Here is a 20,752-nt window from a genome sequence, read left to right as displayed (position 1 = left end):
ATATTAGTTTTCCACATGATTGCAGGGGCCAAAATACTCAGGCCATCCACTGCTTCTTTCCGAGGTACATTAGTAGGAAGCTGGATTGGAAGTGGATCAGCTACAACTCAAACTGGCACATGGATGTAGGGTGCTGGCATCACAAAAAACTGGTCTAATCAGCTTTACCACAATGTCAGCTCCTCTTCCTACTTTTTCTGAGAAGTGTTAAGAAAAGGGCATTAAAATATGAAACTATTATAATGGGTTTGCCAGTTTTACCTTGTAATTCTAACAGTTTTGCCTAATGTATTTAGAATATTTGTTATAAGTTACATAAATGTTTACAACAGCTATGTCCTCTTGATAAATCAACACTATGTTTTTTAACTTTTATTTAACGAATATAAATTTCCAAAGTACAGCTTATGGATTACAATGGCTCCCCCCCCCCCATAACATCCCTCCCACCCGAAACCCTCCCCTTTCCCTCTCCCTCTCCCCTTCCATTCACATCAAGATTCATTTTCGATTCTCTTTATATACAGAAGATCAGTTTAGCATATTTTAAGTAAAGATTTCAACAGTTTGTACCCACATAGAAACACAAAGTGAAAAATACTGTTTGAGTACTAGTTATAGCATTAAATCACAATGTACAGCACATTAAGGACAGAGATCCTACATGAGGAGGAAGTGCACAGTGACTCCTGTTGTTGATTTATCAAGTTGACACTCTTGTTTATGGCATCAGTAATCACCCTAGGCTCTTGTCATGAGTTGCCAAGGCTATGGAAGCCTTTTGAGTTCACCGACTCTGATCATAGATAAATCGACACTATTATCAATATGAAATGAGCTTCTTTATTCCTGTTAATATTGTTTGATATGAAATCTATTTGTCTAATATTAATACAGCTACCCCAACTTCCTTTTGATTCATGAAATGGCAACACACAACTAGAAGAAAATACGTGTTTTTATTCAAGATGGAGAGAGACAGAGACAAAAGACAGACTGCAAGCCAGGCTACCATCTGCTACTTCATCCCCCAAATGCCTATAATGACCAAAGCTGGGAACCAGGAACTCAATCTAGGTCTCCCACAGGGGCCCAGTATTTAAGTCATCACCTGCTGCTTCAAAGCATCTGCACTGACAGAATCTGGAATCAGGAGCCAGAGTCAGGAATCAGATTCAGGGACTCCAGTGTAGGCCACAGGCATCTTAACTAGTTCCTTAACTATTAGGTCAAATACCAGCCTAATATAAGAAGATATTTACAAAGCATATGTGTGACAAAAAGTGCATATCCAGAACTTACAAAAAATCTCAAAATTCAATATTCAGAAGGCAAACAATGGTCAAAGGATTTGAACAGGCACTTTAGCAAAGAGATATACAGAGGTCAAAGGTGCCCATGAATAGATTCTCAACATCATTGTCCTTAGAAAACTGCAAATTAAAACCACAGTGCAATTCTACTTCACATGTGTTAGAATGCCTAAAATTCAAAAGCCCTACCATAGCAAGGCAGCAAGCATTTGGAAAATAAATTCTCACACAGGGCTAGCAAGAATGTAACATGGGACAACCATGTCTGAAAATGCTTTGGCAATTTCTTGCAAAGTTAACCTTACACCATACAACTCAGCCATTCCATTCCTGAGAATTAAGAGAAAATAGTACATGCAAATATGGATGTTCAGAATGCCTCAGTTTAAAATAAGCAAAAAGTGGGAGCAATTCAAATATTTATTGGTAGATGAATGGATTAACAAACTAAGCTATAGAAAGACAATAAAATACTACTCAGCAATTAAAGAAAAGAAATGAGCTGTTGGTATGCACTACTATACTTGTATACTATGAAAAAACTATAAATTTCTATTTTTTCACAAAAATAAACATCTTTTAACCCCATTTTTTCCATGAACTTCTTGTATAACATCTAGAAAGTAAAAAGTAATCTATAGAGACAGAAATCAGTAACTGTCTGAGGATGCATTGTCGTAGGGAGGAATAAACAGGAGCGGTACAAAACAGCATGAAGAAGTGTTTGGGGTGAAGGAGACATTCATTATCTTAATTTTGATGATGGTTTAAGGAATGTATACCTATGTTAAAACTTATCAAGCCGGCGCCGTGGCTCAATAGGCTAATCCTCCACCTTGCGGCGCCGGCACACCGGGTTCTAGTCCTGGTTGGGGCGCCGGATTCTGTCCCGGTTGCCCCTCTTCCAGGCCAGCTCTCTGCTATGGCCAGGGAGTGCAGTGGAGGATGGCCCAGGTGCTTGGGCCCTGCACCCCATGGGAGACCAGGAAAAGCACCTGGATCCTGGCTCCTGCCATCGGATCAGCGCGGTGCGCCGGCTGCAGCGGCGGCCATTGGAGGGTGAACCAACGGCAAAGGAAGACCTTTCTCTCTGTCTCTCTCTCTCACTGTCCACTCTGCCTGTCAAAAAAAAAAAAAAAAAAAAAAAAAAAAAACCTTATCTAACTATAATCCTTATATACATGTACTTTACTATATGCAAATATTCATCAACCGATGAATGGATAGCCAACACATGGTATAGCCATACAATGGAATACTATTAAACAATAAAAAGACAAATTGTAAACACATGTTACAACACAGACAAACCTCAAAACTTTGTTTAGTGAAAGAAACCAGACACCACTGGTTAATAAATACATATGGTATTAGTCCGTTCACATGAAATAGCTAGGAAAAGAAAGTAGATTGTGTTTACCTAGGAAAGGGGTGTGTGAATGGAGTATGATAAATGTGTCTTTGTAATGTTACTGGGATGAGGACAATGTTCTAAAAATGATCTATGGTGATGGTCAAATAATGTGGCAAGTTTACAAAAATAAGTAACTCCAGGAGCTAGCGCTATGGCATGGTGGGTAAAGCCGCTCCCTGCAATACCGGCATCCCATACGGATGGCAATTTGAGTCCCAGCTGCTCCACTTCTGATCCAGCTCTCTTTTAAGGCCTGAGAAAGCAGTGGAAGATGGCCCAAGTCCTTGGGCCCCTGCACCCATGAGGGAGACCTGGAGGAAAATCCTGGTTCCTGGTTTCAGACTGGCGCAACTCCAGCCATTGCAGCCAACTGGGGAGTGAACCAGAAGATGGAAGACTTCTTTCTCTCTCTCTCTCTCTCTCTCTCTCTCTCTCTCTCTCTCTCTGCCTCTCCTTCTCTCTCTGTGTAGCTCTGACTTTCAAATAAATCTTTTTTAAAAAAGTGAGTAACTCCAAATGTTGGTATATCTGGTCTTAGCTATTCTCAGCTCATGCTGAACTCTAAGAATGGATCTGTATATCCCAGGAATAAAAATTTGAGGGCATTTATATTGAGTTATAGCCAGTGAGATACTGAACTACACATTTATCTCATAATTCCTCTGGTTAATGCAATGTAATTTCAATGTTAGTTTAAAAAGGTGATCTTGGAAGATAGGTATTTGAACAGTAAGTGTATTACACGATATGGCCATGAACATGTATTGTAGGCATTTCAGAATATTGGAGAGGAGAGCAAACATCGAAGTGACTTAGTACACTAGGTTGATAACTATCAGGGGATAGCGCTATCATCTTAGTATATTAAGAACTGTAAAGTCTGAAAAATCACAAGGGCAATGAAAGCAGAAAAGTTGTGTTACAACCTAGGACTTAAGTTTTATGTAGGACATGAAGACAGGGCAAAGGAAAAGAAGAAATGGCAATTGTTTTCTGGAAGTTTTTATTCTATGATGATGAACATAAATTTCACCTCTAAAATGGAAAGGTGAATAAATAGAATTGGGTTACACAAAAGTGTCGGAAAAGCTTGTAGACAGGAAGGAATCACGTCATACATTCCTGGGATTTCTTTCTCACAGAAGTATTTTTATATTATATTTAGATGCAAAGCAATGGGGGTTCAGTTGGTGTAGAACCAGTAGGGGAGGTGGTAAGGTCCTCGGGGTGTTGGATGAAGTCAGCCTCACTGCCCACTGACATTGGCTCCTTGCGTTGGTTTTCATGTAAGCCAGAGTTCAATCGTCAGCATTACACCTCAACAACATTTCCCTGCCAGGAATGAAAGTAGGTGAGATGTTTCACTCCAGAAGGTGTTCCAACAGCATCCAGGGGAAGGTCTGGACAGAGGCCAGGCTACAACTCCTCAGGAATGATGCTCTCTGCTTGGGAGTATCTCTGAACCTCTGCACACTGCCTGCTGCTAACTCAAAACTAGGAGATTTACTTTTCTGTGAGCCCAGAAAGAAATATGCCTCCAGGGAGACTGGAGATGAGAGTAATTATGAGGGAGATGGAATATGTACTGATCGTGCTCCAAAGGGGATCTGGCCAGTGACGCGACAGGAACTTTTTGCCATTAAAAATATAGAAAGAGGAACTATGGATGTGCCTGGTGGATACAGACTGCTTGAAGTGCTAAAAATTCCACTTAATAAAGAGATGGAATTAATTTGAACAATCATATTTACTTTGTTTTTATATTCTCGGGCTGGACACTTGGAGTTACCTTCAGCAGTTTAATTCAAAGATGATTACCCTCCCCATTCAGCACTGGTCTGAGGATCTCAAATAGGGTGTATCTAGACCATACTTACTGGCTTTATGTCCATCTGAGGATAGTTCATTAAACCAATAAATTGAAGATGAGAAACATTCAGTAAAGTAATGAATCTACTTTGACTTCTGCCATGAAGAGTAATTTTTTTTACCCTAGGTTTGGGTTAATTATAGAAATATAACCTAAGTGGACTCCTGCTTTGAAAGGATAAAACGCATAAGGTTAAATCACAAATGTTGGATGGTGTATTTTAATTTAGTAACAGGTACATGGCTTTAGTTAAGGCACATCATCTGGTATGAGAAGACTGGCCTTGACACACAAAAGTGTGGCTAATGAATTTGCTCATTATTCCTTTTGCTCTTTATTGAAGAGATCCATTGATCTCTGGCTGTGACATTTAAGTGTGATGCTATTGTCACTCATCTTCATGTTTGAGGATGATGGTGGTGGTGTTTGAGCAGAAGTAGCTGCAATACCTGATGGGTGTTCACTTGCTTTTTGCATCAACTTCTCCAGACAGAGTTGTCATAAAAGAGTCTGTTCCTGTAACCAACTTTGACTTTGGATTCCTCGTGAATCTTCTGCTCCCATATCCTGCCCTGGTTATTGCTTAATTTCCCATTTATCTCTAGCTTTGCCTCCATGTTACAGGCAATGGATGTCTTCGAGGCATTGCTTCTCTTTTGAGTACTGCTCATCCTTTGGCTGTTTGGATAGAAATGTAATGAATCAAATAGCCATAAATCATTCTAATGAACTGTGGGAATTCCAGAAAAAAATAGAGAAGAGGGCTGTTATTACACTAATTCTTTCTCCTAGACTGGTAAAGCAGTTCAGTACCTCTTTACACTGGCAGAAAGAAAGCTGAAAACTGAAGTTGGAACCTACCTCTCATGAATAGAAATTACCTGTTTGTCAATCCTTCCTGGTACGGGGTTCAGTATTAAATAAATATGCTTTCTGGATCAAAGTGTTGGATGTTCACATGAGGATCAAATAAGATGAATGTATAAAAAACATCTAGAATCACATTTGGCACACAATAAATGGTTGCTGAATATTTACTTTTATGTTTATTGTTATGGATGTAACATGTCTTTGGATTAAATAAAATCATCTTCAATTCAGGAATTTGGGGCAACATTGTCTTGGCTGAAGGGCTGTCTTCAAATGAATAAAACACAAAATAGCAGTTATACCCAGACAGCTCTCATGAGCAGGGGTCCTGGCTATTGTGGAAGAACAGGTTTAAAACTCTCAACAAGCAAACAAGGAGGAAAAAGCAATGAAATGAGGGAGAGGCAGAGGTAAAGGAAAACTTACTCTATTTTAGTTTCGCCAGGGTAAGTATTAGTATAGCACCACATGAATGCAACACTTGGGGGAGGGGCTGGGTAAGAACACGAATCCTTTTCCTCTGATAGATTAAGGATGTAAGGAGAGCAGATGCACACATCGCTGGAACTAAGTGGTGGCATTCACTACTCCAGAACCTGCAGGTCCACTACTCTGATCCCCCAGAGCTGCATCTCTTTCCTGAGGTTACCTGTTTGGTGGAGGCCAAAAACCAAACTGATTTGGAAAGGTCACAAGACTTACAGGCCCCATCCACCCCCGTGTTCACTTTTGAGTAGAACTGTCTCAAGATAAAACAGAGAGAGTGATCACATCTTCATAAAACACAGTCCTTCAAACTTCACACGGGCCAGCTCATCTCCTGTGAGCATTTTTAATTCTTAAAGATTTCAATCAGTCTTAGATCCTAGGCCCCGGTCAAACAATGCATTCTCTCCTATAAGTTTCCTTATAAAATTAGAGATAGCCCTTTAAAAAGTTGGTTCCCAAATCTCTTTGAAGCATTCACAATGAATCAGATACAAGAGGAGCATACATACTGCTGCTAACAGTAGCAATTCTTCTTAACATTTGTTTATTGAGAACTTTCCAGGTGGCAAGTCCTGTGCTAAGCACTTCCCCAGTATTATCCCTTACACAATCTTCATACGTATTAGCCCATAGATAATGCCATCCAGTCTTTCTGCAAATGAGTTACACAAAAGCAACTTTTTAAAAATAAATTGCACCATAGAGTTAGAAATGTGCCAGGGGATTCTAATTTAATCCCATCAAGGGGGCAGGTACCAATGCCATCTCACTAGTCAAAGTGATCAATTTCAGTTCACAATTGATCATACTGATAGGTCTAAGAGGCAAAGGGATCACATAAACAAGACTAGTTCTTCTAACACTAACTGATAGAATAAAAAAGGGAGAGAACGATCCAACATGAGAAGCGGGATACACAGCAGACTCTTAGAATGGCAGATGTCCTAAACAGCACTCTTGCCTCAGAATCAGCCCTTAAGGCATTCGGATATGGCTGAAGAGCCCATGAGAGTATTTTAGGCATGGAAAGCCAAGACACTCTGGCAAAAAAAAAAAAAACCACACACCTAAATGAAAGATCTCTGTGAGTGAGATCCCAGTGGAAAGAATGGGGCCATCAGAGAAGAAGGTACCTTTCTCTGAAGGGAAGAGTGAACCTCCACTTTGACTATGACCTTGTCTAAATAAGTTCGAAGTCGGCAAACTCAAAAGGCCTCCCTAGCCTTGGCAACTCATGACAAGAGCCTAGGGAGATTACTTAGGCCATAAACAAGAGTGTCAATTTGTTAAGTCAACAATAGGAGTCACTGTGCACTTCCTCCTCATGTAGGATCTCTGTCCTTAATGTGTTGTTCAATGTGAATTAATGCTATAACTAGTACTCAAACAGTATTTACACCTTATGTTCTGTGTGGGTGCAAACTGTTGAAATCTTTACTCAATATACACTAAATTGATCTTCTGTATATAAAGAGAATTGAAAATGAATCTTGATGTGAATGGAATGGGAGAGGGAGCGGGAGTTGGGAGGGCTGCAGGTGGGAAGGAAGTTATGGGGCGGGGGGAGCCATTGTAATCCATAAGCTGTACTTTGGAAATTTATATTTGCTAAATAAAAGTTTAAAAAATAAATAAATAAAAATAAATTCCAAAAATTCTCAATATTCCCCAGATCAGCTACATCTCATAACTATTTTTCTCCATTTTCCCATGAGCACCCTCAATTTGTTCCAACCAGATGGGGAAGAGTTCAATCTGGGGTCAGCACGGTGGCGCGGTAGGTTAATCCTCCACCCGGGGCTCCAGCATTTCATATAGACGCCGGTTCTGGTCCCAGCTGTTCTTCTTCCAATCCAGCTCTCTGCTATGGCCTGGGAAAGCAGTGGAAGATGGCCCAAGTCCTTGGGCCCCTGCACCTACATGGGAGACTGGGAGGAGGCACCTGGCTCCTGGCTTCGGATTGGTGCAGCTCTGGCCATTGCGGCCATTTGCAGGGTGAACCAATGGACAGAAGACCTTTCTCTCTTTCTCCCTCTCACTGTCTGTAACTCTACCTCTCAAATAGATAAATAAAATCTTTAAAAAAAAAAGAGTTCAATGTGCAGAAAGCCATGTAAGCAAGCTCAAGCAGCTCACAGCACCCTAGCAGGCCAGGCAAAGGAGAAACTGAAGCCTTCAAGACAGTCATGCAGCATTCACCCCTACACTTTGATTACAGATTGTCCAAAATCTGCCCAGAGAGAAGACTGAGAGAGTGACCCAGTGCCTATGGAAGAAGGGTTCATGGAAATTAGCACGTGGAGCAATGTACCTGGCTCCCTCAGTGAACCCCATTTTCCACTTCTAAAGGTCACACAAGTATATATTCATCTCACAAATGTTTCTCTCATTACATTTATTTCTGTAAATGTTCAACAACCTTGCTCAAAGACTATTTAGCAGAATGCCAACATCAGCTTTGGAGTTTGTAATTTTAAAAAGTAACAACTAAGAGCTGTGGTAACTCATAAAATATGCAACAAGAGGTTTTGAGTAAGATTGAAAAATAGGGGGAAAATCTGTGTTCCCAGCAGGCAAAATATTCCTGACATTCTTAATAATAATGAAACATAAGACCTCCTTAAGGCAAAACTGAAATCCATTTTGCATGTAAAAAAAATAGGTTCCATTTAATTTGTTTAGACGTCTTGGTAGGCTTTACGTTTCTTATTGAAAAGTTTGAGGACATGAAAAGTACATATAATAAATGTCTCAGTGGTTCAAAGGAAGTGTGGAATAGGAGACCAATTTCTCCAACCAGACTAGGGAAATCACAAAATGTTATGCAAGAAGTAACTTCCCTGTCGCTCCCCCTCTTCGTGGAGGAACGACACTAAGTCCCTGCGCTGTTCTTTCGTCTGCTCGGCCCTCCCCGGGTTTGCTGCTGGTTCTTCCCGGGTTGGCTACTATCCCTTCCACCTCCGTGGAAGGGCAGTTCCCCCTGGCCACATTCCCCACTTCCGCAGGGGAGCGGCACACCGCCAGCCGGCTCTCTCGGGGGCTGCACGGGGGCTGCACAGGTGTTCCCCTTAGATGTTCCCCTTAGATGTTCCTGGTGCATGCCGTCTCTCTCCTCCTTTATAGTCCTCCTCCGCCAATCCTAACTCGGCTGCCCACACGCCGAGTACGCTGCTCTCCTCCAATCAGGAGCAAGTCCTACAGTTTATTGGTTGAACTGGAGGCAGCTGTGCGGAAGCTGTTTACTTCTCTCCCAGCGCCATACTGTGGGAGAGCAGATGCATAGAATAAGTCTTAATTCCAGTAACTCAGTCTAGTCCGGTTTGCTCCCCACACTTCCCCTTTTCTATATGAATTCTGTTTTACTTTCACAAGGCATAAAGTGAAATGAAGTATAGGCCTTCTTGACTTTATGTGCATAATCTACAATTTCTTGCCAGTGCAAAAATTGAAGAAACTATGTTTCTCATCCTAACTGATAAGGCTAACCTAATCTACATTAGGGAAAGAGAAAGGGAGAAAGGAAGTAAGATAAGTATCAATATGATAATTGTTTCAAATACCATGTAGAGTTGTCCTGTGGCAGAAGGACTAGACTAGGGTGTGCTTAAACACTGACATGAAATATGAAATAATTTTATCTTCCACTCAGTTCTAAGGTCTCTTCCATTGGGAGACTGTGTCTCCTGTCCACTCTTTTTAAAACATTTTTAAATAGTTTTTAACAGATTCAGTATGATTTGTAGATGCAGTTCTAAGAACATAATGATGTTCCCTTCCTCCTTTTTTTTTTTTTTTTTTTTTTTTGACAGGCAGAGTGGACAGTGAGAGAGAGAGACAGAGAGAAAGGTCTTCCTTTGCCGTTGGTTCACCCTCCAATGGCCGCCGCGGCCGGCGCGCTTCGGCCGGCGCACCGCGCTGATCCGATGGCAGGAGCCAGGTGCTTTTCCTGGTCTCCCATGGGGTGCAGGGCCCAAGCACCTGGGCCATCCTCCACTGCACTCCCGGGCCACAGCAGAGAGCTGGCCTGGAAGAGGGGCAACCAGGACAGAATCCGGCGCCCCGACCAGGACTAGAACCTGGTGTGCCGGCGCCGCTAGGCGGAGGATTAGCCTAGTGAGCCGTGGCGCCGGCCCCTTCCCTTCTCTTCTTGCTCCTGCTGCCCAGTAGGCTTCAGTGACAGTAGGGGCCAAACTGTACGGTGGTGAGAGCTGTCTGGTCACAGAAAGAGTGAGCTCCCCAGAGGCAGAAGTTCACCAGCACTGCTAACACCTGTAGGATTACAGCAGCGTTCCAAGTGTGAGGTATCACATGATGTCTCATCTAATTCTCATCTTCTACAGTTCATATATATGGTATCACAACTTCAGGGAACTGGGAATTGAGGGAAAGATAAAATGAAACCAGTAACTACAATATTAATTTAAACTACCTCATTTGCCACTATGTAACTGTGGCCTCTTTACACAGTTTTTAGGAAAATCATCCTCACAAACCACAAAACATTCCTCAGGGAATGATTCATATTCCACAGTCTATGAGGAAGGGGGGCTGTGTGCTTTCTCCTAGGACCTCATTGTCTTGCAAGAAAATACAATGACTTACTCCTCTGTTTCCTTCATCCCAACACTTTCTTGACAAAAGTATATTTTGCTGAGAGACCAATGATAAAAAGCCTCCTAGGAGGCTTATTTATTTATTTGAAAGGCGGGGATTGGGGGGCAGCACTGTGGCGTAGTGGGTAAAGCCACTGCCTGTGGTGCTGGCAAACTATATGGGTGCCAGTTCGAGACCTGGCTCCTCCAACAACTCTGCTATGGCCTAGTGAACCAGCAGATGGAAGACTCTCTCTCTCTCTCTCTCTCTCTCTCTCTCTCTGCCTCTCCTCTCTCTGTGTAACTGTGCCTACCATGTAAAATAAATAAATCTTAAAAAAAAAAAAAAAAAAGGCAGAGGCCGGCGCCATGGCTCACTAGGCTAATCCTCCGCCTCGTGGCACTGGCACACCAGGTTCTAGTCCCACTTGGGCTGCCGGATTCTGTCCCAGTTGCCCCTCTTCCAGGACAGCTCTCTGCTGTGGCCAGGGAGTGCAGTGGAGGATGGCCCAAGTGCTTGGGCCCTGCACCCCATGGGAGACCAGGAGAAGTACCTGGCTCCTGCCATCAGATCAGCGCGGACGCAGCACGCCGGCCGCGGCGGCCATTGTAGGGTGAACCAACGGCAAAAAGGAAGACCTTTCTCTCTGTCTCTCTCTCTCACTGTCCACTCTGCCTGTCAAAAAAAAAAAAAAAGGCAAAAGGCAGAGGAATAGAAAGATAGAGATTTCCAGAGATCTTCCATCCACTGGTTCACTCCCCAAACCTCCACAACAGCCAGGGTTAGGCCAGGTCAGAGCCAAGGGCTAGGAACCCTGTCTGGGTCTCCCACATTGGTGGCAGGGACCCAAGCACCTGAAGCCATCATCTACTGCCTCCAAGCACACTAGCAGGAAGCTATATTAGAAGCATGGGGTAGCCAGTACTGGAACCAGGCATCCCAAGTGGCCACTTAAAAAGTGAAATCACACTATTTGGGATTTCTTTTTCTCCGTAAAAATATTTTGTTGCAATGACATTTGCTGGAAGAACGTGCCCAAAGCAGCCACCTAGCACTGTCTGTCTCCCTGAGAGCCTCTCTGATTTAAAGCAGTCCCTGCTGCTATTTCTTAATCCACCTGGAAGTAATTGTGTGTCATTTAGGGTGTTCACCAACTCACTTCATCTCCCATCTACATGTTGATTGGCAGAAATGCAATATTTGCTGTTTTCATTTATACCTAATTTAAAATTTGATTGGCTTTTGGGAGCAAACAGAAATAACAATTTGCAGGAAGCAGTGGTTTTAGAATACTAAACATCTGCCAAGTGGGAAACACACAAGGCATCAGAGGAGAACCTGTAATGATACTAGGTAACAGAGCTGAACCGCAAGAATGCTCTTGAAACCGCAGCTACAGCCACACAAGCTCTCTCGGAAGAGAAGGGGGAGGGAAGACTTTACCTCTTTATGTTCATCCTCTTCAGGGTATGTCGTATGGGAATAAATTATTCTGATTTGACAGATGGAGAAACTGAGGGACTGAACAGTCAAGTGACTTGATCTGATTAGCTAATAGCATAACTTTGGGGTTGAACTGAGAACACTGATTCTCTCAGCTCTTTGGTATTATGAAAATTATTAAGACTTCTTGGAAATATCATCTCTCAAAGGTGTAGGGAAGGTGTGATAAAGGTTTATGGCTCGTTTCAAGGGATACCCAAACCACTGAAGGCCTTGGACTCTGTGTTAGGGACCTTGCTTCACCTAAGTTTCATCTCCCAGCTCTACCTGGTTTCTGGCACCAGGTGAGGGAATTAAAATTGAGACCCTGTTACACATTTCAAGATCATTCCAAAGTTGAATGATGAAGATCCTTAAAATGGCATACATACTTACGCTCTTCATCTAAAATACCTAAAAAGTAAGCATAGGATATGTACTGAAACTCCTCTGTTGCTGAGACATGAAGCCAGGATTCCTGGGTATAGGTCTATGGGCCAGCTCAGGCCTATGACAAGACTGTCACCAGCCCACAGTGAAATAAGAAAAAGAAAAGTGACTTTTTCAAAGAGATAATTTTGGAACTTCAGGATTCATGTCTTTCCACATTTTTAGTAATACATAGCTCGTTTTCCTTTTTTTCTATTTTGAAGGAAATAATGCTATTAATTGTCCAGGTTTTACATGGCCAGAAGTCCAGTCTCAAGTATCAAAATCCCTGGACTCAAAGTCCACATCAAATACCCACTGCTTGGCTAGGTCAGGGTGAACAACGTACTTAACCTCTTTCATTATCTGTAAAATAGAAATATTAACAGCACCTATATCATTAAGTGCTGTATATACTGAATTTAAAGAATCATTCACCCTGGAGCAAGTGCATGGTGTAGCAGGTAAAGCTGCCACATGTAACACTGGCATCCCATATAGGTATGTTGAAATAAAAAAGAAAAAATATACCTAGAAGTAACGGATGCTATCAATTGCTTTTTGCTTCTGTACTGTGCTGCTTGCTCAATGAATTAATGTCCAGCGTAAGAAAAACGGGGAGGGGGATGATTGTACCTCCATGACAGGCTTCACAAACTCCAGGAAGACGGGAAGGCCCAGTTCTTAGAAAACGAAACTTGGGGCCGGCGCCGTGGCTTACTTGGCTAATCCTCTGCCTGCGGCGCCACATCCCATATGGGCACCGGGTTCTAGTCCCAGTTGCTCCTCTTCCAGTCCAGCTCTCTGCTGTGGCCCAGGAGGGCAGTGGAGGATGGCCCAGGTGCTTGGGCCCTGCACCTGCATGGAGAGACCAGGAGGAAGCACCTGGTTCCTGGCTTCGGATCGGTGCAGCACCAGCCGTAGCGGCCATTTGGGGAGTGAACTAACAGAAGGAAGGCCTTTCTCTGTTGCTCTCTCTCTCTCTCTCTCTCACTGTCTATAACTCTACCTGCCAAATAAATTTTAAAAATTTTTAAAAAAAGAAAATGAAACTTGGTAAATACTTCCTGAAATTAATGGTCTCCCACTTCCTTGTGTGACCACTTCCTTGTGTGACACATAGTCCCCAGACTGCTGAGATACACAAATAAAATACTCACATTTAGGTAATTGTCATATAAGAATATGGAATTAGCATATGTGTGTAATATGAATGTACTTGTTTACTCAAGTGTATAAAAACACTGAGAAGGAGAGAGGCGGGGCTTCTCACCCCCGCACTGCACTATGTTGTATGTGTCGGAGGGAGCCCCAGCTAGTTGGCAATAAAACAATAAATCCTCTTGCCCTTGTATCTGTGACTGTCTTTTGTGGGTTAATTGGAAAAAGTCTCAGACCCATAATTCAACAGGTGCTGGTTCAAGTCCCGTCTATTCCACGTCCAATCCAGCTCCCTGCTAATGTACCTGGGAAAGCAGTGGAAAACGGCCCAAGTCCTTGTGCCCCTGTACCCACATGGGAGAGCCACAAAAAGCTCCTGGCTCCTGGCTTCGAATAGGCCTGGCTCCAGCTGTTGCAGCCTTTTGAGGAGTGAACCAGCAATGGACGATCTCTCTCTTTCTCTCTCTCTCTCTTTCTCTTTGTGTGTGTGTCTCCATCTCTCTCTCTCTGTCACTCTATATTTCAAATAAATAAATCTTTTTTTAAAAAGAATCATTGTGGATGCACAATTAAACACTCAAATATTAGCTAATATTAAGAATATTATGGGCTGGCGCCGCAGCTCACTAGGCTAATCCTCCGCCTGCGGCACCAGCACCCCGGGTTCTAGTCCCAGTCAGGGCGCCAGATTCTGTCTTGGTTGCCCCTCTTCCAGGCCAGCTCTCTGCTGTGGCCCGGGAAGGCAGTGGAGGATGGCCCAAGTCCTTGGGTCCTGCACCCGCATGGGAGACCAGGAAAAGCACCTGGCTCCTGCCTTCGGATCAGCGCGGTGTGTCGGCCGTGGCAGCCATTGGAGGGTGAACCAACGGTAAAGGAAGACCTTTCTCTCTGTCTCTTTCTCTATCCACTCTGCCTGTCAAAAAAAAAAAAAAAAAAAAAGAATATTATGGGGCCAGCATTGTGGTGCAGCAGGTAAAGCCTGCAATGTCAGCATCCCGTATGAGTTCTGGTTCAAGGCCCAGCTGCTCCACTTCTGATCCAGCTCCCTGCTACTGTACCTAAGAAGGCAGCTAAAGATGGCCCAAGTATTTGAGGCCCTGTCACCTACATGGGAGACCCAGGTAGAGTTCCAGGGTCCTGGCTTCAAGCTGCCTCTGTCCCAGCTGCTCTGGACATTTTGGTAGTGAACCAGCAGATAGAAGATTTCTGTCTCTCTCTTTCTCTCTCTCTCTCTCTCTCTCTTTCTCTCTCTCTCCTTTCTTGGTAATTCTGCCTTTTCATTAAATAAATAGTCTTTTAAACATTTTTTTCTGCTGTGAAATCCTCATGTCCAGGCATCAGTGTTATTGTATAAAAGAGGAAAGAGAGCAGTAAGGAGAGATCAGATCATTTCACTTGCACCCAGCCTCCTCTTATTTAAAATTTTTTAGGTTAGGTTTATTCTATCTAGAGTATTTTTTTCTGCTTCTTTTCTCTGAAACATAAGTTTTGAGGCAGCAGCAACCTTGTCTAGCTTGTTAACTGCTCCATCCAACATTACCACAGTATAGATATTCAATTATAAACACTGATTGAGTGAAATGAGGGTCAATAGATCCATTAGTGCCAGACATCCTGAGCATGAACTTGTCTTAATGTTAACAGCACTCTGTCCTCACTTGGCCTGCCTTGGCCTCATTCACCCCACTGGTGAATGCCACCAGCCAAGGGCACAGCTTCTGCCCAAGAGGACTTAGGAGCACCCAGGAAGGGACAGCTTGAATCTTCCTTTGGTCTGTGCTACAATACAGGACACAAAATGTGCCAGGCATCTCTTTCTCTCTCTCTCTCTCTCTATCTCTTTCCCCTTCCATCTCTCTCTCTGTTTCACCCATCCTTCTCTCCTCTCTCCCTCTCTCCCCATCTCTCTTTGCTTTTCCCTTCTCCCTCACCCTCTCTCATATTCATATCTCTATCTCTACCTCTCTCCTTTCCATAAATTTTACTGTAGGATTGCAGCATCTAAGATCACTGACTCCACTAGTTTGTCAACACAGGCAACAGACTATAACTGTTTTTGATGTCAGGTTCAAAGATTTGTTTAAGATCAAAAGATTTTTGTCTATTTTAAAGTGCCTTTATTTATGGCTTTACCCAGGACAAGATCCAATAGGACATGAGAGGTAACTATCAATTCTGAGTTAAAGCAGCTGTGCTTATGAACAAGAACTAGGTCATGCTGCTTGCAGGATTGAACTTTTTAATGGTGTGGGGGTTGTTGGAGAAAGGAATGGGGTGAGTTTTTTTTATCATTAATTACATAGAGAGAATAAATGTCAATACATTAAGGCAACACTGAAGGCAACAGGCAACTCTTCAAGTGCTATAAACATAAATTACTATGACAAGTGATCAGGTGTCATCGTATTAGAGGCCATCTAATGCAAGCTGGCATAAGCTCCCCATTAGCATCAGCGTGTTCTTTAAAGTCACAGCGTTTATGCCTATCACAGTCACTTGACCATAGTAAATTCACTTATGCCCCTAAGATTATTTGTTTATTTTAAGAGAGAGAATACCATGTTCTACCTTAACTTATCCAATAAACTCACACTGAGGACTTTAGCTGAAGGGATACATTTGGTAATGCCTATTATTTGCATATGAAGTGACTTGGATTTCTAAGTATTATTGAGACTTGCAAATACTCTGATTAGTCAGTTCCACACCTGTCTCTCAGAGAGCATCTTAGATGCACAGGGACTAGAAAAGAATACTAAAAAGAAAACTCATGCTTCACTACTGCAGGAAATGGATAGATAAACAGATTTTGAGAGATACACTAAGTCCTCTTTAGGGAGTCTATTATCCACTTTCTAGATGAGCGGCTTCTTCACAGTGGGGAGGGGAAGAAGTGGCAGATGAACAGGGCAGTCACTGGAGGAGGGTGAGCAAATGCTTTCTCCTTTCCCTTAGAGTGCATTTTCTGCAATGACAACCAAGTTTAAATTCAAAGATCACAGCCACAGGGCCGGCGCTGTGGCATAGCGGGTAAAGCAGCCACCTCCGGTGCTGGCATCCCATATGGTCACCAGTTGGAGTCCCCACTGCTCCACTTCTAATCCAGCTCTCTCCCATGGCCCGGGAAAGCAGTCAAAGATGGCCCAAGTCCTCGGGCCCCTGCACCTACATGGGAGACACAAAAGAGGCTCCTGGCTCCTGGCTTCAGATCAGCACAGTTCCAGCTGTTGTGGCCATTTGGGGAGTGAACCAGCAGATGGAAGACCTCTCTCTCTTTCTGCCTCCCATTCTGTCTGTGTGTAACTCTGCCTTTCAAATAAATAAATAAATCTTAAAAAAAGATCACAGCCATGCATAGATGTATTTTTAATTTCAAATGTTCAGTATGTGCTATTGGAACAGTGCAACATTTCCCAGGGTTTTTCTGCTATATGTGAGTTTTTAAGGTATTAACAGATGTTCACAAAAGGGAAGTCTCCAACATTATATATGTTTATGAAACCCAGACTCTCCCAAAGAGGGTCTGCCACAGAGAAGGAATTTTGCTACCTGGAAAATGGAAAATGAACATCAACAGTTAATAAAATGTCATAGTGGAAAAGTATGACTCCATCTAAATAAAGTAATAGCCAATTAAAAACTGCATGTTGTCAGCCAGGCCGTGAGCTCAGTGCATATGTAAGTTATGAAGTCATTAAACTCCCAAGATGAGACAGCACTACTGTTTTCACGCATCTTTCACTCATGAGAAAATTGGAGCTCATGCAGTAAAATAACACATCTAAGGTCACACAGTTCAGGATTTGAACCCAAGTGGCCAGAGTCCAAGACCTCTGCACTAAACCTCTCCCCATGTTTGCCACCACAAGTCAGGTGTTCTGGCTTGGGTTGGGCCTTAGTCAATCCTGAGCCTCATCTGCCTTTGTTTTCTCATTTGAAAATTCAAAGAGTAGGATGAGAATAGGGACAGTTAAGTCTCTACAAATGGCATTTGCCTTGTTTTTCTAGCATGCGTGAGATAGGCCTTGTGCAATGTCTAAATGTCAATGTAACTTTTAAAAGACCTATGTGCCTTTATACCGTGAATATCCAGCAGTTTATTCTCAACTCTAATTCTTGGTCTAATACCTGTTAGAGGAAGGACAAAAGAAGGAACTCTGTGAAGAGCTTAACTGTGGTCTGAAAGGTTACAATTTTTTTTTAATTTTTATGTATTTTTTCAATTTTTCTGCACCAAATATACATTAATTTTCTAGGAGTATGTTTGTCTTCTTAGAACTGTATCTATGAGCTGGCGCCACGGCTCACTAGGCTAATCCTCCGCCTAGTGGCACCGGCACACCGGGTTCTAGTCCCGGTTGGGGCGCCGGATTCTGTCCTGGTTGCCCCTCTTCCAGGCCAGCTCTCTGCTGTGGCCAGGGAGTGCAGTGGAGGATGGCCCAGGTGCTTGGGCCCTGCACCCCATGGGAGACCAGGAAAAGCACCTGGCTCCTGGCTCCTGCCATCGGATCAGCGCGGTGCGCCGGCCGCAGCGCGCTGGCCGCGGCGGCCATTGGAGGGTGAACCAACGGCAAAGGAAGACCTTTCTCTCTGTCTCTCTCTCTCACTGTCCACTCTGCCTGTCAAAAAAAAAAAAAAAAAAAAAACTGTATCTATGAAATACATGAAATCTGTTCTCTTTATATTAACAAAAAATTATTTAAAAAAAAGACAAATGAAAAGAGAATGATTCACTGATTAATCCCAATTATTCTAATTTGCCTTCCTGTTCTATCCTCACAGTATGTTTTTGGTCTACAAGACCTTATCTTGTTGATTTCTTGCTTTTCTGTTAATCTCAGTTTTATTCCCTTATGTTCTATTGCATTCAGTTAATTGGAAAGCTCCTTAAAGACCTGCAGTCTTGGGACAACAGCTCATATATCCTTGTCTCTTTGTATTTAGTTACTAACATATGCATCATAAGCACATATTTAAAATTACTGATCACCTGTCCTTTTCTTAATCAAATCCCTATATTTGAAAGTTTAAGTTGAAAACAGACTCGTGCTTGAAGCCTCTCCTTTACCTAGGCCTATTGTTATAGGCTAGATTCCTTAATTAGCATATTATCAAGTCAAAGGCCTTGGGTCAGTTTGACCACCGGATCCAAATTATCAAAGAGCTTCCCTGGGGAGGGATACACTCTTGTCAGCAATGTTTGAGTTGCAACTTCCTGTTTTTGTCAGCACTAATTGTTTTAATTTAATAAAAATTCCTGGCTAGTTTGACTGATGAAAGTGGTAGCTTCTGAGTGGATTTATAAAAAAAAAAAAAAGTCTTCCACAAATTTGTTTTACAATTTCTATGTACTCTTTTGAGTTTTTAATCATATTCGATATTCATTTAGCTATAAAGATCTTAGTTTTCTACTTGTACAAACTCTTTTAAGAAAAATAGAACTAATCTTTTGGCATACCTTGTGGAAATTTTTTCTCAGTCCACCTTATAATTTGATGAAACAATTTTTTTAAATTTTATGAAGCAAAACCTCTGTACTTTCAATTACTTTTCACTTAGATATCTATTGTTCCTTGTATTAGTCATATTTAATCACCATAAAAAATACTAATTTGACAAAGAGAAAATGTTCATTTGGTTCACAGTTTTGGAAGTTCAAGTCCATGATCGGGTAGCCCTGTTCACTGGGCATCTGATGAGGGTAGCTGAGTGCTTACAGAGGAAAGATCACTGACAAGCCAGGAAGCAGAGAGAATGACTGACTCAGTCTTTTATAACCAACCCTCTATCGAGAAACAGTCACTGATGACCTAAAATCCATCTGCTAGGCCCCATCTCCAAACATCAGAATTGGATTATTCCTACCCTTAGTACCATTTAACTTATAACTGGAGATTAGTGCCCACATGAATTCAGGACAGGAGCAAAACATTGTTCAAATCATTATTTTTATTTACTTCTCCTTCCTTCCTGTGTTTTCTTGATTCTCGTATTTTCAATGACAGCTCTATGCTTGACTCCAGATATTAACAAGAAAAGCACACATCATAGAAACAACAAATCAGTTATTTGGAATACATGGATAATAAATGTAAGTGGTTCATTCCATTGGTGTTTTTCCAAATGCTAACTAGGCCTCGCTTTTTGTACTTGTGAATGGCTCTATTTCGAATAGAGGACTTTCAGAAATAAAGGCTGGGCCCTCAAGCTGGGTAGGTAACGGGAGAGAGAAGACAAGTAAAGCAGAAAGGACTTTCACCTGGAGCATGTTCCTTTCCGTCTCCTTTTTTCCTTCTTTCTCTTGAGCTGTGTCTCTGCCTCACCAAGGTGTAGACTATGTCACGCTCTTCTTCTAAGAAGTCTTCTCTGAAACTCTGTCACTGTGGACTCTACAGTTTAAATTATTTTCACACTTTCATTGTTTTGTCTGATTTCACAGTTATGATTTTAAACTTTTTAGGGCAAAGACTGTTGAAATGAATAAAGATGATAGTGGCCTAACGTGAAAATTCAGAGAGTAAATTTTTCTGCAAAAGCAGACTGCATTTACCCAAAGGAAATTAAATTGGCAAACAAAAAAGCAGTCTGCACATTAATGTTTATTGCAGCTCAATTCACAATAGCTAAGACCTGGAACCAACCCAAATGCCCATCAACAGTAGACTGGATAAAGAAATTATGGGACATGTACTCTATAGAATACTATACAGCAGTCAAAAACAATGAAATCGGTCATTTGCAACAAGATGGAGGAATTTGGAAAACATCATGCTGAGTGAATTGAGCCAGTCCCAAAGGGACAAATATCATATGTTCTCCCTGATTGGCGACAACTAACTGAGCACCAAAAAGGAAACCTGTTAAAGTGAAATGAACACTATGAGAAACGGTGACTTGATCAGCCCTCACCCTGACTGTTGATGAGCAGCTTAATATGTTATCCCTCTTAGTATTTTTTTTGTTTGTTCTACTTAATACCTTTGGTTGAATACTGTAATCAATACACAATTCTTCTTAAGTGCTGAAACTTAACTGAAAAGTGATAACTGTTAAATATAAGAGTGGGAATAAGAGAGGGAAGAGATGTGCAATTCGCGACATGCTCAAGCTGACTTACCTCAAACGGTAGAG

This window comes from Oryctolagus cuniculus, chromosome 15, assembly GCF_964237555.1.
Source record: "Oryctolagus cuniculus chromosome 15, mOryCun1.1, whole genome shotgun sequence".
Lineage (NCBI taxonomy): Eukaryota > Metazoa > Chordata > Mammalia > Lagomorpha > Leporidae > Oryctolagus > Oryctolagus cuniculus.
The sequence above is the reverse complement of the archived record's forward strand: the minus strand, read 5'-3'. Positions refer to the sequence as shown.